We start from the raw sequence: 24,314 nt of genomic DNA on the forward strand, positions 1-24,314 counted from the left end.
CATATTGGAATCAGATAATAAACGGAGACTTCACCCAGGTCTGTCTCAGAGTGGGCTCACTGGCTCCTTTTATCAAACTGGTGGTCATTTCCTTGATTCCCAAATGTATGATTGGAATGGATGCACTTAGTAGCTGCCAGGATCCTCACATTGGTCCTTAGACCAATAGTCTGTAGAGTGAGAGCTACTGTCTAGGAAAAGCCAAGTAAAGCCCCTGGAACTGTGTCACCTCTGCCCCAACCAAGTAGTAAACCACAGCAACGTTCAGAGGAAGAGAACATTCACGTGGGCAAGAACGCAGTTCTACTTTTATAGTCTTGCTCCAGGGCTATGTTTATTTTCCTGTTTTCTGTCATCATACATTCCAAAGGGACCCAGGCCATCTGGCCATTCCACAGAACACCACATTAGTCTATCATAGTGAAATATCACGTTGCTTGGGCCTGACAAGCAAGAAATGCAAGTAATCCGGATGTCTTGATGAGATACATGCTTTCTAGAGGGTGAATAAACCCTTCTAAATAAAAATTCAGAAGCCTGCTATACTGATGAAAATTTTAAATGGCAATTATTACTTTTAACATTTTGAGATAATTTTAGATTCATAGGAGAGATGCAAGAAGAACACAGATTTCTGCAAGCATTTTACCCAGCTTGCCTTTATATTAACATCTAATATAAGCATAGAACATATATCCAAACTAAGAAAATAACCTTGTTGCTGGGCCATGCTTCAGTCATGTCTCATTCTTGCTGATCCTATGGACTGTAGTGCACCAAGATCCTCTGTCCATGAAATTCTCCAGGCAAGAATACTGGAGTGGATTGCCATGCCCTCCAGGGGATCTTTCTGACCCAAAGATCAAACCCGCATCTCTTATATCTCCTACATTGGCAGGTGGATTATTTACCACTAGTACCACTGGGGGAAGCCCAACCTTGGTATAATACTATTCTCTAGAGCACAGACTTTATGTGGATGGTGAAGAAGTCCAATGGTCAAAGGCATGCCAGAGATTTTTCTCCACAGTAAAGGACAACTTACCTTCTACCACTAAGAAAGAGTGCTTGGTAGATCTCTTCAGGTTAAGGTGGAAGGTTTCTAGTTTTAAGAAGGGCTCAGATCCATAAAGGACTCAGTAGCAAGTCCAGCCTCATTACAAGCAGCCCTGGGATTTGTGCTCTATCACTTGACACATCTCATGATAAAAGAAGTATCTGTGGTAGAGAAAAGGCCGACTGGAGTCTCTGGCAAGACCCAAAAGAAGAGACACAGCGTGGCCCATTACAGTTCTGGAGAATGGCCGAACCAACTGGGGGAGAGAAACATACCCATTTGAAAAGCATCTACCCTGGTGGTCCAATGATTAGACTTGGAGCTGGATGGGCTGGGACTGGGGGGTGGGGGAGGGCAGATGCCTGTCCAAAGGCCTACTCCCCCCTCTGAAAATTAGGGGGTAACAGTTTTATAGATAGGGAATTCCCTGGTAGCTCGGTGGGTAAAGAATCTGCCTGCAGTGCAGGAGCCTCCGGTTCAATCCCTGAATCGGGAAGACGTCCTGGAGAAGAAAATGGCAACCAAATCCAGTATTCTTGCCTGGAAAATCCTAAAGACAGAGGAGCCTGGTGGGGTACAGACCATGGGGTCGCAAGAGTTGGACATGATTTAGTGACTAAATCACCATCAGTTTTATAGATCTATAGATGGGGGTTGGGGTTGGGGGTTGGGGTGTACATGCAGAAACAGCATAATCAGCTCTGAGAGTTATTTGAACTTGATTACTGGTGGTCTGAACAGCATCATCTTGATTAAGTATAATTAATTTTTAGTTGCAGGATTGATTTGTTCCCATTTCCTTGAGGCCAGTTCTCAGAATTGTGGCAGCTTATGTCATGGCTACAGTCTGGTCATCATGTAGGTAACTTCTTCCACCTGGTAGGGGTTTCGGTATCTATAAAACAGCTCATAGGATATGGCTCAGAATATTATCTATAGCCCTTAAGAAGGAAATAAACATCCTTGACTTTGCATAATGACTAACCTATTATTATTTGGTCTTCTTTGGTTGTTTCTGCATTTTCCTCACTTTTCTGATTAAACTTATTATTTGGCTAAAGTTTTTCCACAGACAAAAGGCAGGTGAAACTTATGGTGGGAAAGGACCACAGAGTCCTGCTCTATTTCAAAGGCGGATAGGAGGGTCTTTTGGTATTTATAACAAGCCTCTCTGAGCCTGTGTTTAAGCTAATGAATTGACTCTGGGAGGAGGGAAGCTGGTTGCCAGAGGAACAAACCCTGAGATTAGAGGCTTGAAACTTTCAACTCCATCCTTCAATCCCCCAAGGAGGGATTGAGTTAATCATTAGCGGTCAGTGATTTCATTAATTATGCCAAGATTGGAGTCAGGAGAAGAAGGTGATGACAGAAGATGAGATGGTTGGATGGCATCACCGACTCAATGGATACGAATTTGAGTAAACTCCGGGAGTTGGTGATGGACAGGGAGGCCAGACGTGCTGCAGTCTATGGGGTAGCAAAGACTTGGACACGACTGAGTGACTGAACTGAACTGAATGAGATCTCCATTAAAAAAAACACTGACAACAGTTTCTGAGAGCTTCCTGGTTCGAGTGAACAGTGGGGTGCTGGGAGGGCGACACACCCAGAGGGGGAATGAAAGCTGAGTCCCCTCTCCACAACCCAGACCTTGCTCCATGCCTCTCTAACATTTGACTGTTCCTGAGTTGTACCCTTTAGAATAAGCCAGTAGACAGAGGTAATGCGTTCTCCTGAGTTCTGTGATCTGTTCTAGCAAACTAGACCCTGAGCAGGGTATTGTGGGATGTCCTGATTTACAGCCAGTTTGTCAGAAGTATCCAAGGTCTAGACTTCCCACTGGCATTTGAAGTAGGGAGCAGAGTTGCACAACTAAGCCCTGAACCTCTGGGGTCTGCACTACTTTGGAGTTGTGAGTGTCAAAACTGAATTAGCTTGCAGGACACTCAGTGGGTGTCCATAGAGCATTGGAGAATAGCTTGGCGTGGAAAAGCCACACACGTGGTAAACAAGAGCTAATGCCTTTAGTCTCCACAGTTTTGACCCTTTCCTTCAGGTTCTACTGCTCCATTCCTCAAAAACTCCTAAGGTTAGGGAAGTGAGATAGAGAAGAAACCAGGATGATTCATCAAGTCAGTTAATGTTCTGACTTGATGTTAGAAGTCAGTTCTTCATCATTTGGCACTGTTTATTCTAGGAGTTACAGAGACGCAAAGATAAACTATTATATAATCCCTTCTTTCAAAAATCCATCTCCAAGGCTTTTAGGATTCCCCCTGGCCTCTAATAACAACAAATTAAAAAACTTGTCGGGGTGAGTGGAGGAGGTAAGACTTTAGATAACTTTTTTCCTAGAAATCTTAAAGATTTTTAAAAAATAAGGCTTAAGGTCACAGGGGTAATTGATAGAGCTGGCTTTTGTATTGGTGTTTCCCTCTGTTGTTTAATCTTCATTTTCTAACACAATTTCAGCATTTGAAATATTTCAATATTTCTGAATAAAACTGGAGAGTTTGTGAAAAAGAACATGTAAACTTTTGATTCACAGAGAGTTTGGAGTATAATTTTTTGTTTGTTTGGTGCACCCTGTGGCTTGTGGGATCTTAGTTCTCTGACCAGGGATCAAACCCAGGCCTCAGCAGTGAGAGAACAAAGTCCTGACCACTGGTCCACCAGGGAACTCCAACGGAGTATAATTTAGCTATATTGAAGCTATGCACCCTAAACTTAGATGTTCATTATTGTTTACACTCCATATTTTGTCAGGACAGGAATTCTGTATTTTGAAAAAAAATTCTTTCCCCTCTGTACCCTGATGAATAAACGAACAAAACACATAAACATAGGTAAAGTGGCTAAGTGTGTGATGGGTAGTTAAATTTATTCTTTTTGGGATTTTAAATCAGTGAATCTTCGTTGAGAACTAGCAGGAGGAAGGCACTGTGCAGAAAATGAAAAAAGGCTTAACTGCAGTCCCCAGCATCATGGAGCTTTAGAGTTTAGGTTAAGGAACAGATGTCCCAGGACAGAAAGTGGCAGTGAAAGCCTTCTGTGAGGGATGCTCAGAGGAGGTAAAGTTTCCCTCTGGGAAAACTTCATGCTACGGAGAGCTTGGTGCTGCGCGTCGGGAACCTGAATTCTAGAACTGGTTCTATTACTGATTTGCCTCTGTAGGTTAGGCTTTGTGGACAACGAGTATCACCAGCCATATCAGTAAAGACAGGATGTTGTGGCCATCAGCCACTCCCCCCAACGCCCCCACCCCCTAGATAGTTACGGTGCCTGTCAGAGAAACTATTTCAGTGAGCCCAGACTCTTGCATCTTCCCATAGGTAGAAAGTGCTAACTTCATTAATTTAAGCTGTCTGGCTTTTAATTAATAGTAATTTTTAAATATTCCGACTACCTAGTTTTTGTTGCAAAAGTTCCTAAATATCCTGGCTCCTCCCTTATCTCTTCTGAACAGCCCCTCAGAGCAATATGAGAGGCTGCCTCCTGGGCTTAAGTCCTCAGTATGTTCCTCCAGGAAAACTCGGTTCTCAATTTTTAGGTCATACATTTTTAAGCTCCCCAGATTTCTATTGTCACTCTGAAACTCTAAGGGTTAGAGGGACAATGACCTTCAGATTTCCTATTTCTTATTGCTACTCGCCCCTACACCCCCTCGCTCTCTATGTCCCTCTTCTTCTGGAGGCCAGATGGAGAAATGAAGGTGGTCCCTTTAAGGGAGCCCTCAGTGTCTGGCCCCGGGGAGCCCCAGGCGGGGAGCAGGGGCGGGGCTCCGGGGACCCGGGCTTCCCACGCAGCCGGGGACGCCGCTGCGTCATGGCGCTCACAGCCAATTAGGATGAAGCCTGCCTGGACGCATTACTAGGGCGACGGGCCCGACGCCTCCTGCTTCGGGATGAATTAGCGGCGGGTTCTGCACCCAGGTTGTGACCCCCACGGATTCTGCAACTCACCCACGCGCTCTCCACTGCGTCGCGCGTAGTCCTCTGCTGGCCACAGGTGAGAAGCTGGAACCGTCAGGTGTGGGTTCCGGCGCCGGGAAAATGGCGGCGGCGGTCGGGGGATCCCCGGTTGGCGGAGGGGGAGCAGTCCCATGGGCACCTCCCTGGACCGCCGGCCTCCCCGGGACGCGGCCCCCTGTAACGGTCACTTGACAGGAAATTAGGGTCCGGATGCGGGTGGCTGTGCCACCGGCTCAGGTGAGAGGAGGCGTGGGGAAGCGATTCCCGGAGGCTAGCGGAGGCGTCGGGGGCCACGGAGCAGCTCGGCCGGCTCGATGGGCCGCTTTGCTCGGTGTTTACAGAAAGCTCACCAACACGTCCTTGCTACAGACCTGGTTGGAGCTGCACCGTTGCGAACACAGTCCAGCCTTTCACTGTTAAATCGGATGTACAAAAGGTCCCAAGTGGCCGCCACGTGCGAGGCTTAGATGTGAACTGGAGAAGGCAGGGGCTGGAACTGGTTTATCTGTATCCTCCAGGCGCCTGCTTGTAGGTGACAAGAGGGGCAGTGCCACGAAAGGAAGGGTAGGCCCCAACGAGGGGCTGATGTCAAGTCCGATCGTTAAAGCGAGTGTCTGAGCTCCTGCTTCTCCACTGGAAGAGAAGAAATACAAAGTTTGGGCGCTTAGGTGTTGGGGAGACAGTCTTCCTCCTTGTACTTTCTGGGTTCGGGTGGGTTCCCCGGGGGCATTGCCCCTGCCTTCGAAGTTCTTTAGCTCCATTCCACGTGCACGTGGCTGCATGTACAATTGAGGATTTGTTGCCAAAATCTTGGCTCTCTGTGCACCAAAACCAAACAGAAATAGAGTTATGGAAGAGAAAGAAAGAGTGGCTTTATTACTTTGCCAGGAGACAAAGCAGGAGCTCAGTATGCTAGCAGGAGAGGTTATGTAGTCAGACAGCAGTATGTGATAAGGATCAAGGCAGTAACAGTCTTGTATTTACCTCTTCTGAGAAGTTTCAAAACGGTGGGGGGTTGCTAACAAGATGAGGGTGTGTACAGGGTCTCAGCAGGTCAATCTCCTAATCTTGATGAGCCTCTCTGTTCCCTTTAATCTTTGCCTCAGGTGGTTACCCTTGCTGTTCCTCCTGCCCTTTAGAACTCAAGAGAAGGTCACGGGAGGCCAGAATCTTGCCTACAAGAAATGGGGAACAAAAGAGGTCTCCATGCCCAGGAGCCCGACAGGGCCCTGCTCAGTATCAGACTGACATTCCGTTTAAGCTCAGGAATGTAAAAGATAGATGTATCTGTGCAGGTCTTACAGAAATGAAATTTTGTCCATTCATGTCAGTCCCTTATTTGAGCAAAGACTTGTCATGATAAATGAGGAAGCAGAAATCAATCATTGAAGAAGGTTTTAAGTTTTTATTAAACTCTTCAAAAGAATACTTTGCCAGATGACTTTTACAACATAATTTGTGTTAGGTGTTAAGATTTATTGCTTTGATGCATTTTTCTGGTTTCTGTTTATAGAAAAAAAGTAACATTGGTTCTTTCATTGAGCCTTGGTGGAACTGCCCTGCCAAGTCCTTGGGATATGAAGATTAATTGCTGATCCTGAGTGAGACAAAGAAGTTTGATTCACTAATGCAGGTGATAAGGACTCAAGTATAGTTGGGGTGGGTACAGAGAGCTGCAGGAATGCATAGCAGGTAACAGTTGCTTCTGCTGTGGTCCTGTCCTAGAAGGAAAGGGAGCTGATTGCAAAGTAAAGGGGGAAAGAGCTTTAGGCAAAGGAGGAGGCAGTGCCAAGTTAGGTTGGGTTAGTTTTTTAAAAAAACTATCTTGATGAAAGTCCTTTTTGCAAAACTTGTATCTTTTGAGAGTAAAAGAAAAAGATTCATTTTAATTTTTTCCCCCGTTTCAAAGAAGTTCCTATTGTACATTGCATGAAATGTACTTCCATGTGACAGAAAAGCAGGTTAAGTGATTTTTGTTTTCTGTAGCAGTCTTGATTTGGTGGAGCACCTTGTTCTGTTATTGAGAGAGAGCACAGTGGCACTTTTCATTTGCCATCTTTGGAGGGCCTGCTGTGAATCAGGCACTGTGAAAATGAGGTGTCTTCCTTGTTCTAATTTGAGCAAATGATGGTCCATTTCTTCCCCCCAGGTGCTTAAAAGAGACTGTTTCACACTGCATCTGTGGAGATTTGGTGTTGGGCTGGAGTTAGGTACAGTTTCTAGTTCCTACTCTGCCACTGAAAATATCTTAGGGAAATCATTGTTTCCTTATTACCTTGTCTTTGACATGGACAAAGCGTTTCTCCTCCAAGCAATCTCACTGTTGTTGTGAGGAGAAAAAAAGAAGTATAGGTAAAAGGACTTAAAAAAAGTGAAAAGCACTGTGATGACAGTGACATTATAGACACTGTTCCAGGAGCCCATACAGGCTCGCTCAGCCAGCAGCATTGTGAAGTGAGTACTTTATCATCTTTGTTTTACAGATGAGGAAACTGAGACACACTGAACTTTTAAGTTTTTTTCCACAAATTGCACTACTAGTGTCATGGTGCCAGGCTGTGTTCTTAGCCACTGGGCGTACTATCTTCTGTAACTTGCAGATGTTAAAGTGTTAGGGGGATATATACGAACAGGCTTTCAGTGAAGTAATTTTGTGTGTGTGGTCTTTTAGTCGTATAGATAATGACCGTGACTCATTCCACTGGCATCCAATAGTGATTTATATAGTGATGACTACAGTTACTTTGGTTAAGTGATATAGTCATCCCACCTTTAATGTCCATTATTTTTAAAAGTATTTTAAAACAGGGTTGTTACTGACTTCTAAGAGGAAGCACAAATCAATAATTGAAGAAGGTTTTAGTTTTTATTAAACTCTTCAAAAGAATACTTTGCCAGATGACTGTTACAACATAATTTGTGTTAGGTGTTAAGATTCATTGCTTTGATGTATTTTTCTAGTCTCTGTTTATTAAAAAAAAGGTAACATGAATTAAAGTGGCTGGGACGTTCGTTCTTTCTTTGAGCCTTCATGGAACTGCCCTGCCAAGCCCTTGGGATATAAAGATTAATTACTGCTTCTGAGTGAGACAAAGAAGTTTAATTCACTAATGCAGGTGGTAAGGACTCAACTATAGTTGGGATGGGTACAGAGAGCTGCAGGAACGCATAGCAGGTAACAGTCGCTTCTTCTGTGATCCTGTGCAAGAAAGAAAGGGAGCTGATTGCAAGGTAAAGGGGGAAGGAGCTTTAGGCAAAGGAGGAGGCGGTGTCAGATTGGGTTGAGAGGGCATGAGTGCCCAGTAGTCAGGCCAGAGTTTTGCAAAAGTTGGTGAGAAAGAAGCCAGGAAAGGTCAGGGCCATATTATGAATTCTCAGTTGAGAGAGTGATTTTATCCTGTGGGCAGTGGGACCTATAGAAGGATGAGTAACACGACCAACTTTATGCTCTGTAAAGGGAACTTTGATGATGGCAGGGTCAAAGACAGAATGTAAGGAAGAAACCAGTTAAGGGCAGGTTCCATACTCCAGATCAGAGATGGTGAGGGAGTGAGGCAGGGCATTAACTGTGACAGCAAAGTTCAGAGTCCACCACACACATTTTGAAGGCAGAATGGAAGATGGCTGGGTGTGAAGAATAGTGGGGTGGGGAGGGAAGCACCTGCTGAGCAAGTGAAGGTAAGACTAAGGTGTTATATTTGGGGTGTTTTGGTAACCATATGGTTAGAGATCAGAAATACTGTTAAAATTTTTAGGGAAAAGGATGGAGCAAGGAGTTCTTTGTTACTGGGTTTTGGGAAACCTGTAAACCCTCTCAGGTGCTGGGTTACATAAAGTGTAACAACCAGGTTTAACAGAAGCCTCTAGGCTTTTGATTTCTGAGACTACAGAACTTTTCATTATATCCTTGAAGACAGTAGGCTTTCCATTGAAGGAAAGCCACTCAAAGGGAATGGGAAGAGGGTACGGTTGAAGTAAAATATTAGAATAACGAGTGTTACAGAGTGTTCTCCCCCCCTTGTTAACATTATGTTTTAATATATTTGTACAGAAATCATATTACAAATGTAGTCACAAATGAATTCTCTAGTTGTAAAACTGACCACTGCTCAAACTTCCATAGTACTAGAGTTGTCTTATCACCAACAACATAACATGAATGCATTTGAAATCAACCACATGGTGAAATTGTAAACCTTGGAGAGAGGCAGAATTCATGAATTCAGAGCAAGGCCAAGAACTGTTCAAACCATAAGCAGAAATCAAAGGACTACTGAGTAGAGTAGGCATAGATTTCTTGAAAAAGACTTAAGGCGATGAGTATAACAATGATTGACAAATTTGACTTCAGACTTTGTTAAAATTGAGAATTTTTCCCCATCTAAAGATAACAACATTAAGAGAATGAAGGGCAAAATACAGATTGGAAGAAGAAAATGGCAGTTCATCTGGCAGATGTATGTATATCATGTAAACTTAGTAAGAAAAAGACAGTTTTATTTTAAAATGTACAAAAGTTTTGAATAGAATCTCTGTATGGCCAGTATGCGTATAGAGAAGTGTTCAACATCAGTCAATGGAGAAATGCAAATTAATTAATACAATAATGAAAAAACAACAGTGAGATACTATTGTCTGCCTTCTGGAATGGCTAAAATGAAAGAGTGTCAGTGCCTTTGTTGGCAAGGATGTGGAGCCACAGGATCTCTTAAATGTTTTGGTAGGAATGTAAAATGGTACAGTCATCTTGGAAAATTGGCTGTATCTAATCCTACCCATGACCCATCATTTTCATTCTTAAGAATATACCCAAGGGAAATAGATGTATATTCTACCCCTCCCCCCAAAAGTAAAAGGATGTTCAAAGCACCTTTATTCATGATAACCAAAAATGAGATGAAACCCAACTGGACATTGGCAGTAGAATGGATGAATAAGTTGTGGTTTATTTATATAATGAAAAATTAAAGAAGCAATAAAAGGGAAGGAACTACTGCTTATGTACACATCAACATTGATGGATCTCATGGACTTAATGAGCCAGATAATTCATTGAATACTGTGTGACTCGATTCAAATGAAGTTCAAAAACAGGTAACAACTCTTTCCAGGTCAGAATAGTGGTTCCTCCAAGGGGTGGTGTTGGTAATGACTAGAAGGGGCATGAGGGAACCTTCTGGCATGTTGGAAATGTTCTGTATCCTGAGATGGCATGGGTGTATGTGTATGAAAAATTCAAGTTGCATACCTAAGATTTGTACAGTTTCTCTTATACTTTAATTTAAAAAGAGGTGCTAGTGAGAATTTGGCAGTGTTAGACCAGTTAACTTTTGATGAGGAAAACCAGCAGGAATGACAGTGAGAAAGGTGCTTTAAAGGAATATAAAAGGAGTATGAGAGGCCCCAGGGAAATGATGAAATCTAGATTTTTTTATTTTTTATTTTACAAAAATGTCTTTTATATAATTGTCTTGTAAAAGGCAAATGTGAAATTAAGGCTGTTATATCATGCTGTTTTACAGTTTGGTCTCAAAGTTACGTTCCAAACTCTGTACCAGATGATTAGTTCCTTGTCCTAAGAATTAATGCAAGAAACTTCAAGTGTAACCTAGGTTTTGGTAAATACAAGATATGTTATGGGAAATAAATTGATGTATATTTTGCTTAATTTTGAGGGGAAAAATTCTAATCAAATCTCTTTTTCATCAATATGAAATGTGGTCCCTGTTTAAGAGAAGTCACTGTGTGGCTTTTCCACATCCCTACTGATGGCTCTTGAGAATGAGCCCTGAGTTGTGATTCCTTTGGCTGCAGGGTCTCGAATGTAGTGATGGAGCTAAGAAAAGCCTTTGGTGAGCTACCTGTAGCAGCGAGGTAAAGCTCAAAAAAGGCCTTTGTGAGCTACCATCAGATTTGACAGTGTTTATCACACCTCTCCCTGCTGGTGATGGTGGTTTAGAAGCTAAGTCGTGTTCGGCCTTGGCGACCCCATGGAGTGTAGCCTGCCAGGCTCCTCTTCCATGGGATTCTCCAGACAAGAATACTGGAGTGGATTGCCATTTCCTTCTCCAGGGGATCTTCCCAACCCAGGGGTCAAACCAGGATCTCCTGCATTGCTGACTGAGCTACTTCTCTCCCTAGGTCTCTCTAACTGACAGTGAGGACGAGGGGTGGGTGGATCCTGCTGTGAGGACCTGGGAGGCAGAAGTCTGAGGGGCAGCCACCAGTGAGAGCTGACTGGATATGATTAACCACAGTATCAGCTATAACTCTGTTACAGTTGAGGTTTCTGCACAGGTACAATGCTCACTTCCTCCCAGGAAGGAGATTACTATTCCAGGGATGATGAGGAGTACTTATGCTGTCCTTAGTTTTCCATCTCAATTAGAGATCACCTTCTTTTTATGTTTGTAAGTGAAAGTTAACCCCCTCCGGAGACCTTGTGGAGCAGGGACATAGCTTATTTCTGTGGTGAGCTAGTGTCTACTGGTGTCACAAAGCAAATGATGGATAAGAGACAGGAATAAAGATGCAATGAGGGAAGAGATGTGAGTGGTAGCAGCCATTCTTAGGCTCTATGTGGCCAGTAATGTGGACTGAAAGGTTTTTTTTTTTAACTCTGACAGTGATTCTTTCCACACATGAATGTTAGGTATCTTGGGGAAGACATCTTTGTCTGGGTTCTTATTATTTCTGCCTTCCTTTTCAAATACGAATACTTTTATTAGATTTATTTTTTAAATTGAGTTCAGTTCAGTCGCTCAGTCGTGTCCAACTCTTTGCGACCCCATGAATCGCAGCACGCCAGGCCTCTCTGTCCATCACCAACTCCCGGAGTTCACTCAGACTCACGTCCATTGAGTCAGTGATGCCATCCAGCCATCTCATCCTCTGTCGTCCCCTTCTCCTCCTGCCCCCAATCCCTCCCAGCATCAGAGTCTTTTCCAATGAGTCAACTCTTCGCATGAGGTGGCCAAAGTACTGGAGTTTCAGCTTTAGCATCATTCCTTCCAAAGAAATCCCAGGGCTGATCTCCTTCAGAATGGACTGGTTAGATCTCCTTGCAGTCCAAGGGACTCTCAAGAGTCTTCTCCAACACCACAATTCAAAAGCATCAATTCTTTGGCGCTCAGCTGTCTTCACAGTCCAGCTTTCACATCCATACATGACCACTGGAAACACCATAGCCTTGACTAGATGGACCTTTGTTGGCAAAGTAATGTCTCTGCTTTTCAAAATGCTATCTAGGTTGGTCATAACTTTTCTTCCAAGAAGTAAGCGTCTGTTAATTTCATGGCTGCAGTCACCATCTGCAGTGATTTTGGAGCCCCCCAAAATAAAGTCTGACACTGTTTCCACTGTTTGCCCATCTATTTCCCATAAAGTGATAGGACCAGATGCCATGATCTTCATTTTCTGAATGTTGAGTTTTAAGCCAACTTTTTCACTCTCCTCTTTCACTTTCATCAAGAGGCTTTTTAGTTCCTCTTCACTTTCTGCCATAAGGGTCGTGTCATCTGCATATCTGAGGTGATTGATATTTCTCCCGGCAATCTTGATTCCAGCTTGTGCTTCTTCCAGTCCAGCATTTCTCATGATGTACTCTGCATAGAAGTGAAATAAGCAGGGTGACAATATACAGCCTTGACGTACTCCTTTTCCTATTTGGAACCAGTCTGTTGTTCCATGTCCAGTTCTAACTGTTGCTTCCTGACCTGTGTACAAATTTCTCAAGAGGCAGGTCAGGTGGTCTGGTATTCCTATCTCTTTCAGAATTTTCCACAGTTTATTGTGATGCACACAGTCAAAGGCTTAAATTATGTAGCCTATAATAATTTGCCTTTTGAGGGTTATGGAGAAGAATGATGGTAACCAGGAGTGGCTTGAATACCAAAATGTTTATTTGTTTAATCTGAACATTTTTGAACCGTTACTGTGAGCTTGGTGATGGAGACAGAATTGAGTAGGTACCGTTTCTGCCACCTCCAGAGGTTCTAGGGGAGACTCTGCTCCTGGCCTCTTCTAGCCTCTGGTGGCTGCCTGCATTCCTTGGCTTGTGGCTACATCACTCATTCCTTGTCTCTGTGGTCACTGCCTTCTCCTGTTCTGTCTGTGGTCAGATTGCCTTCTGCCTCTTTTTTGAAAAGAATATATGTGATTGTATTTAGGGCCCACCATGATAGTCCAGCTTCCCAGGTGGCCCTAGTGGTAAAGAACTTGCCTGTCAGTGCAGGAGATGTAAGAGACAAGGGTTCAGGTTCGATCCTTGGGTCGGGAATATCCCCTAGAGGACAGCGGTGTAACCCACTCCAGTATTCATGCCTGGAGAATTCTGTGGACAGAGGAGCCTGACAGGCTACAGTCCATGCGGTTGCAGAGTCAGACATGACTGAAGCAACTTGCAGGCATGATATTCCAGGATAATCCCTCCATCTTAAAAGATTTAAGTTAATCATATCTACAAAGTGTTGGTTTTTTTTTTTTTTCCTTTTCTGCTTAGGTAATATTTACAGGTTCAAACGATTAATATCTTATGTGGCTATCTTTTGAGAGGGTCATTGTATAGTCAAGGTATTTGTTAATCTATGTATTGCAGGTGAAGAGATTAATTACTTGAAGTCACAAAGTTAGAATTAACTTCTCTTTATGTATATGTTTCCCATCTGTGTACCACCTTTTGGAAGAAAGTAATATTCTGTGTTTATGTGGATTTGTTATACAGTCAAGTTTAGGGATTTTTTTTTTTCTAAAAAACTTGTTATTTTGAGATAATTGTAGAATTACATGCAATTTTTAAGAAATAATACAAAAATTCCATGTCCCCTTTATACAGTTTTTCCCAATGTACAGTATTACAACCAGAATATTGACATTGATACAGCCAAGAAGGTGAACAGCTTCCCCACACAGATTTCTTATATGGTCCTTTGATAGCTTCACATCCCCTTCTCTGACCTCTGGCTATCACTAATGTGTTCTCAATTTCTATAATTCTGTCACTGCAAGAATGTTACTTAAATGGAATTATACAGTGGGTAGCCTTTGGCGATTTATCTTTTTTTCACTTAGCATGATTCCCTGGACATTCATCCAAGTTGTTTTATGTATCAGTAGTTTGTTCTTTTTTCTTGCTTAGTATTTCTCTATAGTCTTCAGTATTTTTTGATATTGCGCGAGCATACTCAGTTGTGTCTGTCTCTTTGCAACCCTGTAGGCTGTAACCCTGATGTGAAGAATTGACTCATTGGAAAAGACCCTGATACTGGGAAAGACTGAAGGCGGGAGGCAGAGGGGATGACAGAGGATGAGATGGTTGGGTGGCATCACCGACTCAATGGACGTGAGTTTGAGTAAGCTCCAGGAGTTGGTGATGGACAGGGAAGCCTGGCATGCTGCAGTCCTTGGGGTCGCAAAGAGTCAGACATGACTGAGCAACTGAACTGAACTGAGACTGTAGCCCACCAGGCTCCTCTGTCCAGGGAATTTTCCTCCAGGGGATATTCTGGACCCAGGGATGGAATCCGTGTTTCCTGTGTTGCCAGGCAGATTCTTTACCATAGAGCTACCTGGTAATGTAGCTACCAAAGGACATCTTGGTTTTTTTCTAGTTTTTGGCTGTTTTCCCTAAAGCTACAGTGAACATTCATGTACAGATTTTATGTAAACATAAATTTTTATTTTATTGGAATAAATGCCCAGGAATGCAGTTACTATACCATATGGTGGTTGTATGGGTACATTGAACTCTTAATTCTCTTCTGTCCTAATGCTAATACCAAACTGTCTTAATTATCGTTGCTTTGTGGTAAGTTTTGAAAATGGGAAGTAGGTCTCCTACTTTCTTTTTCAAAATTGTGTTGTTTTTTCCGGGTCCCTTGTAAGGCCTTACAAATTTTAGAATCAGCTTGTTGGTTTCAACAAAGACGTCAGTTGTGGATCTGTTTGTCAGTAATTTTTAATACTATTTTCATTGAGTTGTACAACCATTACCACAATTCCTTTTAGAACATTTTCTTCACCTCAGTAAGAAGCCCTGTATCCATTAACAGGGACACCTCATCTTTCTTCATCCTCCTCTACCTTTGACCTAGGCAAATACTCATCTACTTTCTGCCTATCCTAGGCATTTCCTTTAAGTAGAACTACACAATATATGGCCTTTTGTAACTGGTTTCCTTCACTTTTTAGCATAATATTTTAAAGGTTCATCCCTGTGGTAGCATATAACAATACTTAATTCCTTTTTATGTTCAAGTAATATTCCATTGTATGGATACACTACTTTTTATTTATCCATTCACCAGTTGATGGACATTCATGTACAAGTTTTTGCACAATTTTTTTGCATAATTATGCTGTAATTTCTTTGGCGGGGTATATACCTAGGAGTTGAATTTCTGGTTCATAGGGTAGCTTATGTGTTTAATCTTTTCAGGGCTTTTCCAGACTCTCCCATTTTACAATCCCCTTGCAGTGTGTGGGGATTTCCATATTTCTCCATCCTCCTCCAACACTTGCTATTATCTTTTTGATTATAACCATTCTAGAGAAGTTGTAATAAAACATTCTCTTGTAATAAAACATCTCTTAAAGAATAAAAAAAAATCTTTATTACAATAAAATACAATATTATTTATTATTTATTGTAATAAAATATTGTATTTCATAATAATTCAATCCTAAATTCTTCACCATTTATCTTCTAAAAACAAGGTCATACATAACAAGAGTATAATAATAATACTCAACAATTTAATATAATACTGTTGTTTAATATACAATCCATATGTATGTTTCCTCAGTTGTCCTTTATAGATGTTTATTTCTGTATTAAGAATCCAATGAAAGAAGTGTTTTCATGTCTGTTTAGCTTCTTCAATCTAGACTAGTTGTAAGAAAACATTCTCTTGGATGTGAGGTAATCTCTCATTGCAGTTTTTACTTGCATTTCCCTGATGAGAAATGATGTCAGACATCTTTTCATGTGGTTATTAGGCATTTGTGTATTTTCTTTGGGGAAATATCTATTCAGATCCTTTGCCCATTTTTTCCTTTTTTATTTTTTAAATTATGAAAATATAACACATTTGCAAGAGACTTGGAAAATACAGAGCAAATTTATATATAGTTCTATATATTACAATTTCTTTTAAATAGATAAATAAGATTTTTAGTTGGAGTTTCAATATCAAGCTCAAAAATTAATAGAATGACTGTACATAGAAGTAGAAGGGTATAGTAGACCTAAAAAGCACTGTGAACCAATTCAACATAATTAAGATTTATACAACTCTGCCCATTTTTAATTGGGTTATTTGCCTTTTTACCACTGCTTTATACAAGTTCTTCATATATTCCAGTTAGAAGCCCCTGATCCTATGTGTGATTTGTAGAAGTTTTCTTCTATTCTGTAGGTTGTCTTTTCTATTGAAATGCAGTTTGCAGTTGATTTTCTTTCTTTCTTTTTTTATTTTTAATCGAAGGATAATTGCTTTACAGTATTGTGTTGGTTTCTACCAAACATCAACATGAATCAGCCTTTCCTGGTATGTTTATCTTGTATCTGTAGCCTTACTGAATTCACACTTTAGGTGGTTCTAGGACGTTTTGGGGCAGATTCTTCGGGATTGTGTATGTAAACCATCATGTCATCTGCAAATAGGGACAGGTTTATTTCTTCTTTCTGTATGGCTTTTATTTCCTTTTCTTGCCTTCTTGCATTGAGTAGAATTTCCAGTACTGTGTTGTACAAGGGTGGTGAGAATGAACATCCTTGTTCTCAATAATAGAGGCAATGAATGCAGTGTTCATTTTTTTCATTTATCATTATGTGTAGTAATGTTTGCTGTTTTTTTTTTTTAAAGATGCTCATTATCTAGTTGAGGAAGTTCCCTGTATTCCCTTATTTTTATGAGCGCTTTTCTCTTGAACAGGATTGACATTATTATTATTATTATAGCTCTTACCAAGTTTTCTGGTCTCTTTTTTTAACTTTTCATTTTATGTTGGGGTATAATTGATTAACAGTGTTGTGATAGTTTCAGGTGTGTAGCAAAATGATTCAGTTATACATGTGTATATTCTTTTTCAAATTCTTTCCTATTTAGGTTGTTCCATAATATTCAGCAGAGTTTCTTGTACTATATGGTAGGTCCTTGCTGGTTATTCATTTTGTTTATTAAAAAAAATTTTTTTTTCCTTTGTATAGCCCAACTCACTAAATTTTTATTTTAAATGAATTGGTGTTTATGGTATGTATGATGTCACAGACAGTGACCATACAACAGTTTATATTGTTGGGAACAGGCACAGCTGAAAAGTGGCTGACTTGCTATTCTTATATTACACAGGAGTAGGTCAGTTAGGGAGTTAAAATAATAGTCAACAGAATGCTATTTTTTTTTTTAACTTTTTATTTTGTATTGGAATATAGAACTCCGGCAGACGGTGATGGACAGGGAGGCCTGGCGTGCTGTGATTCATGGGGTCGCAAAGAGTTGGACACGACTGAGCGACTCAACTGAACTGAACTGATAGCTGATTAGCAAACAATGTTGTGATAGTTTGAGGTGAAGAGCGAAGGAACTTAGCCATATACATACATGTGTCCATTCTCCCCCATACTCCCCTCCCATCCAGGCTGCCACATAACATTGAGCGGAATTCCATGTGCTCTCAGTAGGTCCTTGTTGGTGGTCCATTTTAAATACAGCAGTGTGTACATGTCAGTCCCAAACCCCTTAACTATCCTTTACACCCAAAACAGGATTGACTTTTATCAGATGATTTTTTTCTGTGTAGACTGGTATGATCGTGTAAATATGTGTTTTTTTCAGTTTGTTAGTATGTGGGTTACATTGATCTTGAATATTGAACTAAGGAGTTTTGTGATTATATTCATGTATTGGTCTATAGTTTTTTTTTTTTTTGTAGTAATGTCTTTTCCTGGTTTTTGAGGGTTTTTTTTTTTTTTTTTGAGGGCTTCCCTTGTAACTCAGTTCGTAAAGAATCTGCCTGCAGTACAGGAGGCCCAGGTTTGATCCCTGGGTTGGGAAGATCCCCTGGGGATGGAAATGGCAACCCACTCCAGGATCCTTGCCTGGAAAATCTCATGGATGCAGGAGCCTGGCGGGCTGCAGTCCATAGGGTCGCAAAGAGTTGGGCATGACTGAGTGACTAACACTAACACACTGCACTTCTGGTTTTTGCATCAGGGAGATGCTGGATTCTTAACGTGATCTTGTGTTTTCCAAAGAGATTGTGTTAATTCTTGAAACATTTGGTAGAATTCTCTAATGAAACGATCTGGGCCAGGAGATTCCTCTTTTGGGAGGTTTTTAATTATGAGTTTAATTTCCTTAATAGTTATAGGGCTGTTCAGATTGTTTCATTTTGAGTGAGTTGTGTGTTTTGAGGAATTGGTCCGTTGACATACAAAGCAGGGCTCTTCACTGCTGCTGGGCAGCCGTGGGAGTTTCAGCTCTTCTGTAGGCCTTACTGATAGACTCTGCCTTCTTGCTGTTCCCCACACGGCCTAAACTGACACCACTGGGAGGGGATGGCCTTCTTACACCTGCAGATAGAGGAAGTCCTGACTGTCTGCTAGGCTGTCTCATACCATTCTGGTGGAGATGAGAAGGGGAGCCTCGTTACTGTCATAGGAGTAGAAGTACAGCTCTCCAGGTGTTCTTCCTAGATGCTGTGTGGCAGGGGACAGGGGTCCTTAGCAAGGGAAGGAAGTTCTGCCTTTGGTATCATCCCCACAGGTGAAGGTAGGAGGTAAGGGAGGGAGTAAGGGGGTAGCCTCCTGTAATGTTAAGGCACAACAGTATATAGCCTGGTGAGAAGGAAAGTTTAGACTCTTTACTTGGCTTACCTTGTCACAGGGTACGGGTGAGCTACAGTTTATCCTATGGTTTTTGGCTGGAGTGCCAGTGGTTATTGTCTACAAGTTTTCTGTTTTGCTCTGCTGCTCTTTTCTTGGTTCTCTGTCTGCCTCCATTGGCATTTCTGGATTATTGGCTGCTTCAGCTCTGTGTCTATGCGGTATTTGAGGCAAAAGGAAAACCCAGAGAATTCACCATCATGTTGTTCCACAGATCCCAGGGTCCTTCCCAAACTAAAGTGCCTTCTCTCCACCTTCAGAGTCTTCTTTTGTTTGTTTCACATATAATGTCCTGAATATTCATCGGAAGGACTGATGTTGAAGCTGAAGCTCCAATACTTTGGCCACCTGATGAGAAGAACTAACTCATTAGAAAAGACCTTGATGCTGGGAAAGATTGAAGGCAGGAGGAGAAGGGGACGACAGAGGATGAGATGGTTGGATGGCATCACTGATCGATGGACATGAGTTTGGGCAAGCTCTGGGAGTTGGTGATAGACAGGGAAACTTGGCGTTCTGCAGTCTTTGTCCAACTCTTTGCAGGGTTGCAAAGAGTCGGACATGACTGAGTGACTGAACCAATAATGTCCAGGGTTTTTATTTGCCCTTAGCTGAAGCAGTAGGTTTTTCCTGTGGTCATGTATGGATGTGAGAGTTGGACTGTGAAGAAGGCTGAGTGCCGAAGAATTGATGCCTTTGAACTGTGGTGTTGGAGAAGACTCTTGAGAGTCCCTGGGACTGCAAGGAGATCCAACCAGTCCATTCTGAAGGAGATCAGCCCTGGGATTTCTTTAGAAGGAATGATGCTAAAGCTGAAGCTCCAGTACTTTGGCCACCTCCTGCGAAGAGTTGACTCATTGGAAAAGACTCTGATGCTGGGAGGGATTGGGGGCAGGAGGAGAAGGGGACGACAGAGGATGAGATGGCTGGATGGCATCACTGACTCAATGGATGTGAGTCTGGGTGAACTCTGGGAGTTGGTGATGGACAGGGAGGCCTGGCGTGCTGCGATTCATGGGGTTGCAAAGAGTCGGAGACGACTGAGCAACTGAACTGAACTGAAGCAGTAGGAGCAGTACATTTACTGGATTTTATGGAGCAGTAAGTAGTTGGACTGAGATTAATTTTTTTTTTTAATGGAAGAAAACATAGGGTAGAAATTAAGATACATAATTGGCTAGTTAGATACTTAAGTTAGTTTTGGGTCAGTTACTTTGAAGTGACAGTTCAACTATGTCTTCTTTTCCCCTAGAGAGTAATTCTGTTTGTCATTGTTCAGTAAAACCAAACCCTCATTAGTTTAAGATCTCTTTTAAAGAAGTTTGAAAATCCAATGAACTAATTTATTTCTGCATTTATATATTATAAATGCATCATAATTCTACATTTCTGGCTTAGTGTGTGATAGAAAAAAAATTTATTGTAGTGAAAGATTAGTTTTATAGAGGGATTAACTCAGTTTTTCTAATAGAGATCTTGAAGCTGTGGATTCTTTTCTTAAAGAGGAAAAAGGCATTGTGGTTAAGAACTACATAAGGAAAATTTGTGGAAGTCTTTGAAATGTACAAAACAGATCATGGGGTATCTTGGAAACTGGGTGGTCTAAAACACGTTTCCTGGAGATGTGATCTATGGAATCTGCAGCTTTTATTATTTTTTGACTGACTTTATAACTTTGCAAATTGTGGATAACTGACAGGCGTGCAAATGTCTTTAGACATGCGGCTGAGTTTTGTTGGTTGGAGGTACTATTGATTTCTTTTCCTCTTTTGTGGGAGAAGCCGGTTTTAGATCTATTAAACAAATACATTTCACCATTTCCAGTTACCTGTGTGTTCGTGTTCTTTGGATTCACTTTTGAACCAGATGAAGCATGTTATTTATTCCATAATTAATTAATGAGTTAAGTAAAATCATAGATGTTCATTTTATATTAGTATGGGAGACACAATGTTATCTTTTTGTTTGTTTGAATTATGCTGTTAACAACTTGAACTCTGATGTGCTTGAATCCCACTGTAACACTTACTGTCATTGTGATTTGGAGCAGGGAGTTTTATCTTTTAACCTAAGTCTGTCTACCCACTATAAAAAGGGGTCACAGTGCTATTTTCCTGTTGATGTTTTTGTGAGGACTGAAAGAAATGTTGTAAGGAACACTCATCTCACTGCACCTCATACATCTTAAGAACTTTGCTTTCTACTGTTATAAGGCTGTGGGCAACCATTTTACCTTCCTGAGACTTAATCTATTTAAAAAAAAAAAGGAACTTTTTTACTTGGTTGTTAGGCCATAACAACCAAGTAAATTTTACCTTTCTGTAAAATTTACTAGTCATAATTGCAAAGAATGGAAGAAGTAGCAGTAGTTGCTTTTGGAAGGAAGAACATTTTAAACATGCAAGTCACCTTGCTGCTCTGAGAAAGAGAAATGTAGAGTTGGATCTGGTGAGCCATTCATTAAAACAGCAGCCTGGTAATTCGATCAGTAAACTTTGATTGAGGGGATCCTGCTGTGCTGGCCTTTGGACTAGGAAGAAGCAATAGGGCTGGGAATGGGGCTTACCAGAGTAACAGGAATGCTCTTTTTTGCCATAAAACAATTTGGAGAGTGGATCAGGATAGATGAAAGACTTGGAGCTCAAGTGTGTGGGCATGCTCACTAGTGAGTATAATTGGAAAGGGCTGAGTTTTGTTAAACAGGGAGGGCCATTTGGAGTTGTAAGGGCAATTTGGGGGCAAGTGGGGAGGTGGGACAATTGAAGAAGAGGGAGGAGCTGGAAAAATGGCTCCAGGATAACTGTTACTTAAATTGACCATTCCCTCTGACCCTCAATATTGACCAGTGTTTTTACCTAAGGGTTTTTTGGGCCTTTGGGGGGTTTAGGTAGATGCGAGCAGGATTCAGTTGGTGAACTGTTCAAGCTAAAAGAGGGGATCCTTAGGCTGAGAGAATTTAAATCCCTCAAAAATTAGCGCTGGTCTGGGAGAGACGTTGGCCTTCTGGGAAAGACCTATAATTGGAGCAAGCCAGGGGATAGTTCAAGGCAAGGGTATCCCCAGCCACTCTTAGTTTAGGATAGTGAGAATAATTTCAGCTGCACTGCCAGGTCAGTATGGGGAGGAAGAAGACTTTCCTCTGCCTTCGTAATCCTTCTGACTGGTCTAAGAATTAAATTGACACGATACAGATTATTGGGAGAAATCAATCCTAACTTTGTAACTACAGGAATCCCACATACATGAGAAGGTCAGAAACTTCACATCCATGGGATATTCAAAGACAGAAAAGTAAAATGAGGTATGTATGTCTTTTCTGAGCTAAGGGGCTTCCAAAGTACATGTGTGTGTGCTAAGTCACTTCAGTCGTGTCCAACTCTTTGTGACCCTATGGACAGTAGACCGCCAGGCTATTCTGTCCATGGGGATTCTCCAGGCAAGAATACTGAGTGGGTTGCCATACCAGTCTCCTGGGGATCTTCCTGTCCCAGGGATTGAACTCATGTCTCTTACTTCTCCTGCATTAGCAGGCAGGTCCTTTACCACTAGCACCACCTGGGAAGCCCAGGACTTCCAGAGAGGAAGGTTATTCGCAGGACAGAAGAGCAGGGGTTGTCCTGTCTTACACATGGGGCCACTTAGTTAATTTCTGGTAGTTACTCTTTTTCTGACGGAAATCCCCAGTTTAGATTCTTCTTGGGTGGTCAAGGGAGAGGCAGTAGTAATAGGCAAACAGTGTCGGATTTGTGATCTCCGAAGATTGACCTTCGGGACCAGAAACCAGGCTTGACCACTCAGGGCTCTTGTGTGGCAGAAGTTTTATTACAGCGAAAAGGGACGGAAAAACTTCTGACATAGCCATCAAAAGGGGGTGGAGAGTGCCCCACTCGCTAGTCTTTAGCAAGGGAATTACATTCTTTTTAATTAGTTATTACAATAAATCAAAAGAATGTCTCAAGGTTGTAAAAATATTGTCAGACCCACTCCCACAATTTACATTTTAGGATAACAGGATTAGAACTTAACAATAGGAAGATCCTACCAGACCCACTCCCCTAATATATGTTCTAAGATATCAGGATTAGTTGGAAGGTTTTCAGGAAGGAGAAACTGCCCTCAAGCAGGATACATTATTGTTATATAATCCCTAGTACAGAGTTTAAACTGAGTTGTGTAATCATCAGTTTAAAGGACTTAAAGGAAAATACTGTTCTATGTGACTAAGGCTAAGGAATGTAGAGGAAAAAAAGTTTGTCCTTTCCTCTTCCTTGAGAATTCCAGATCCCTATCTCCTCCTTGAGAACCCCAGGCCCCTCTCTCCTCGGGGACCCCCGAACTTCTTATAAACCTGCGTAGGAATTGACTCTCTCAGTAGTATCTCTTGGACCTCCAGAATCTGGATTGATTTCAGCTCAAAATAGTCTTCTCGCAAGAGGGACACATCTTGGGGATGCATGTTCTGAACCTTTTCATGAACAAGGAGTTTATACATTGACAGATAACCATAGTTATAACCGGCTTATACACTGATTCTGACTTAACAAAATTAAGTACTACTATACACGAAAGCAAGAGTCTGCCCAAACATATTTTAAAGTTTTATGCACAGTAAAATAGTCCTTGTAATTTGGCTTTAGACTTGGGGCCCCAGAAGTGGGAAGAGTGTGGGGTCTGCTTGCCTTCTTACAGAAGGTCTTAAGGTTCCTCTCGCCATCATTGAAACCTGAATACCCCAAGTGTTGGATGTGGGGAGGGGAGCTGCCACCTACCCCATTCCTTCTGGAGGTTGAGATCTGAGCTCAGATTTTGCCTTCACTGTCCAAATTCTGCCTAAGGGTGTTGCGGTGAGGGGAAAGCTGAAGCTTCAAGGACCCGGCTGGTTTTAGCACGCCAGCCTTGGGCTTCCCAGGAGGCGCTAGTGGTGAAGAACCTGATGCAGGTTTGATCCCCAGGTTGGGAAGATCCCCTGGAGGCGGGCACAGCAACCCACTCCAGTATTCTTGCCTGGAGAATCCTGGTGGACAGAGGAGCCTGGTGGGCTACAGTCGCTGGGGTTGCAAAGAGTCAGGCACACCTGAAGAGACTTTGTACTCACCCACTCCATGTCTTCTCTCTCTGGAGCCTGAGGGCATGGGAGCAAGTACTGAGCTCTCACTGCTCTCTGGCATTCCTAACCTAAGCACAGTCCTGCAGGCTTCCTGAGTTAATAAGCCTGTTCATCAATCTAGTCAGTACTTGAATGTCTCAGTTCCATGGCCCCTTAGCCTTATACTAGGAACCATATGACTACCAGTGTACTGGCCCAAATTCCACTTTCCGTTTCTTCTCCCACTGTCACCTTCACTGGCAGAAAGGGTTGGGGCTTTGTTCTGTTAGCAACAAAGGGATAAGATGATGTGTA

General features: G+C 41.9%; 1 protein-coding gene across 9 annotated transcripts in view; it reads left to right on the top strand.

The window, feature by feature from the left end:
* Positions 1 to 24,314, top strand: part of LCLAT1 (lysocardiolipin acyltransferase 1) — a 286,102-nt gene that overhangs the window by 78,480 nt on the left and 183,308 nt on the right. For 5 of the 9 annotated variants that reach the window (XM_086323628.1, XM_086323622.1, XM_086323627.1 and 2 more), the window contains exon 1: positions 4,954 to 5,065. The exons of 1 other annotated variant lie outside the window; for it this stretch is intronic. The gene's annotated coding sequence lies outside the window, so the exon portion shown is untranslated. Of the gene's footprint in view, positions 1 to 4,953; positions 5,266 to 6,541; positions 6,688 to 24,314 lie in introns of those variants that run through there. 3 more of the 9 variants (XM_086323624.1, XM_086323623.1, XM_086323626.1) reach the window with 3 other exon arrangements.

The sequence above is a fragment of the Bos grunniens genome, chromosome 11 (assembly GCF_055505025.1).
Source record: "Bos grunniens cultivar Pamir isolate PY7600 chromosome 11, Bosgru_T2T1.0, whole genome shotgun sequence".
Lineage (NCBI taxonomy): Eukaryota > Metazoa > Chordata > Mammalia > Artiodactyla > Bovidae > Bos > Bos grunniens.